The sequence below is a fragment of the Elephantulus edwardii genome, unplaced genomic scaffold (assembly GCF_000299155.1).
Source record: "Elephantulus edwardii isolate Elephantulus edwardi_28Jun2011 unplaced genomic scaffold, EleEdw1.0 scaffold00177, whole genome shotgun sequence".
Classification (NCBI taxonomy): Eukaryota; Metazoa; Chordata; class Mammalia; order Macroscelidea; family Macroscelididae; genus Elephantulus; species Elephantulus edwardii.
Window position 1 is genome coordinate 379001 of NW_006399927.1, and position 3908 is coordinate 382908.

The following is a 3908-nucleotide window of genomic DNA, read 5'->3' on the forward strand; positions in this document are numbered from 1 at the left end:
ATAAGTTGGAGAGGTCCCTAACTGCAGATTTTTCCATTGCTATGTGTCTCCTTATTTCCTGACTGCTCGTTCCAAGGGTGTTAATTGTGGACCCAAGCAAGATGAAGCTGTTGACAGTTTCAATCGCCTCTCCATCCATCATGACACTGCCTATTGCGCCAGTGGTAAGAATCTTTGTTTTCTTGATACTGAGAAGCATTCCATACTGAAGGTTACATTCCTTGATCTTCTGCAACAAGTGCTTCAAGTCCTCCTCACTTTCAACAAGTAAGGTTGTGTCATCTGCATAATGTAGGTTATTGATTAGTCTCCCTCCAATCCTGACTCCTCACTCTTCTTCATAGAGTTCAGCTTCTCGGATAATTTGCTCAGCATATTGATTGAGCAGGTATGGAGAAAGAATACAGTCCTGAAACACTTTCCTCCCAATACCAAATCAGGCAGTGCTCCCCTACTCAGTTTATACAACAGCCTCCTGATCCAGGTATAGGTTCCTCATGAGCACAAGCAAGTGCTCTGGGATTTCCATTCTTCTCAATGACAGCTACAACTCGTCATGATCCACACAGTCAAATGCCATTGCAAGGCCAATAAAGCACAGATAGATATTCTTCTGATATTCCTTACTTTCAGCCAGGATCCATCTGACTTTAGCAATGACATCTCTGGTGCCACAGCCTCTCCTAAATCCTGCTTGAACTTCCGGCAATCCCTTATCTATGTACTGTTCCAGCTGTTTTTAATATTATCAGTATTTTGTTTGCATGTGATCATCAATGATATTGTTTGATAATTTCCACATTCAGTAAGATCACCTTTCTTGGAAATGGAAACAAATATGGACCTCTTCCAATCGACTGGAAGACAGCCATCCTCCAAAATTCCTGGCACAGACTGGTAAGTGCATTCAAGGTTGCAAGAATAAATAGAAACTACTAAACTAGTGGATGCAAGGACAGAACAAATCCACGAATACTTTAAAGCCTGTGGGACTAGGAAAAAAATGTCAATTTAAAAAAAAAAAAAAGCCTTAACAATGAAATACCCAGGGATATCCAAAACTACTTAATTTTAGAAGAATGAGGGATTTGGTAGAAAGAGACATAATATCTTGAAAGATGTGACTATTAACCCAAATAAAAGATCCAGTAGTTTAAAATGGCATGGAGAGTCTGATGGATTCAAACCACCAACTTCTCAGCAATCAAATACTTAACCATTATGCTATTAAGGATGATAGAAGAAAAATTGAGGCCTTATGAGTTGTGGCACTGGAGAAGAGTACTGAACATACCATGAACTACTAAGATAACAAGTATGTACAGGAGAGGGTGAAACCAAGCTGCTCCTTGGAAGCAAGGATTTTGAAGCTCTGTCTCAGTATTTTGGGCATGTTTCCAAGAGGGACCATTCTTCGGAAAAGTATATCATGCTTGGAAGAGTGGAGGGACAGCTCAAAAGACTCTAGATGAGTTGGATTGACTCAGAAACTTGAGTAATGAGCATAGGTGTATTATAGACAGAAATTGCCTCAGGACAGGGAAGGGTTCAGAGATATGTGTCACAGGAGACTCAATGGCACATAAAAACAAGATGGCACCAGATTTCTTGGATATAATGTACACTTAGATAATACTGCCTTCATGCCTGACTATCTGCATAGAGATTTAGGGGGTCAACATCACAAAGAAAATAATGAATTTGGAAACATTATCTTCAAGGGAACAGAAAGGAAGGAACAAAGAGGACAGAGAATTAAGTCTAGGGCAGTAAATATATTGAAGAAACTTGAGGGAAAACATAACTCAGTGATAGGATAGGGCAGATAAGTCAAAGAATCAGAGCAGAGAGTGAGATAAAAAAAGGGGGGGGGAGAAAAAAAGAAAAGAATGAGAATAGGAGGGCAGAAGAGATGCCACTTACCCATAAACTTAATGTTCAAATGTATAAATTACTCGTGAATGTAAAGAATACAGAACCACATTCAATGAGCTCAAATGGAAATCTTTAACATGTTTCCTTAGTATCTTAAAGTAAATAAATTAATTGCTTCTGTCATGTGGATTCATCTATTGCATGTGGTTACTCAATAAATGTTAATTGAATTAAATGAATAACATTTGCTCAATGGTAATAAAAAATTAATTAACAGTCTGTCTTTTCTGTTACTTAAGTTTATGACCAATGATTCTTCTGCCTATTTCCAGCCCAAACATGAATTTTCTAACTTTTAACTGACTTTTTAGACATACTCTAATTATTTTTTGAAGAAATATAGATGGGATTCTAATATTTGTCCCAATCCTGATTTATATGTCTTTTTTTCAGTAAGAAAAAAATATTCTCTAAGTTAATGTCAAGAACTATGAATAACATTCCAAATATAGTTTTGCAAGTTCTAAAACCATTTTCTCTGCAGAAAGATGTGATACCTCTTCATATGTGTTTCTCTTTTTTGAATATGTTACTTTATACTACTCTAAGTACAATGTCATATAATTCCACAAACGAAGAAGCCTGAGGAAATTATTGTTAGCATTCTATCTATAAAAGATGGAACATGTCAGTAACATTCACCCAAAGACTACGTGACTCATTTCAGATGTCAGAATTCTGGGTTGAACAGCCTGGGCTCTGAAATGTGTGTATGTCAGATGATTTGCTAATGAGCAGCAGATAGTTCCTACTGAGGAATGGAAAAAAAATAAAAATATAAACAGAGATATAGATTTAAAATAACTTTATGAATGGCAGTTTAAACTCCTCCATAAAACTCTCTCAGCACAAGCCCAGTGTGCTCCAAATGGTTGCTTAATGTGGCACGCCACTTACACTCAAAATGCTATCCTTAAAATTATCTCAAAATAAAAAAGGGAATCATATATCACTTGGCTGTGTATCATATTCTCCGCATGCTCTTACATTCCAGTAACCTCTATCCAACTTTTTGTTGTTGTTGTACTGAATAACTTTGTGCAAAGGCAACTTAAATGACATGCAGCTTGACTACGTATGATAATTTGATCTGATGATTAATTCTGTAAGTAAAGAGCTGCTGCAATCTCTGTACTCATAAAGCTTTTGTTATCTGTGGGTTCTTTCAAATTTGGTCTTTAATGTGTGGTATAAAGTGGCTGTAATGGAACAGACAGAATTCCCTGAGTGTGCAAGAAGTTAGTCTTACTTTGCAAAGAATGTTCAGAAACAGGCACATCTGTCAAGCTAAGTTATTTGCATGGTTCAGTTTGAGGTAGCTGGAACATCATGGGGTTTAGAGTGGAAAGTGTTTTGCTGATGTGCAGTTTCAGCATTTAGAAAGCAGAGATAAAAACTAAGAATAAATCAGAAGAAATGTTGTGCAATATAAGAGACAAGAGTAAAAAGTAAGCTTATGAAATCTACCATAGAAACGTGAATTCAAATAGTAATTCTGTCTTTTACTAACTAGAAGATCTCGTACAACTTAACCAAACAAACTCTTTCATCCTTGGCTACACTCATTTATCTATTAGCAGGGAGCTCTGGTGGCCTAGAGGCAAGAATCTATGCTGCAGTCTTGAAGGTATGCAGTTCAAATCCACTGCTTTGTGGGAGAAAAAAAGATGGACAATCTCTTGCCATGCAATTAACTGTGTTTTTGAAAATCCACTGAAGAGTCAATGATGGGTTGGTTCCAACTCAATGATACACAACAACAACAGCATCAGTATACATTTTCCATCTATTCACAGAGGCAAAAAATATCTATTTCCTGGAGTTGTGATGTTTAAGTTAAATACAATCAGTATGTGAGTGTGTTTCTCTTTGTGTGTGTCTAATGCAGTGGTTTTAGTTTGGTGATTTTTGTACAGAAAAGATCGAGTAGTGACTGAAAACCTTTTGATTGTTATAACTGGAATAGATAGGAG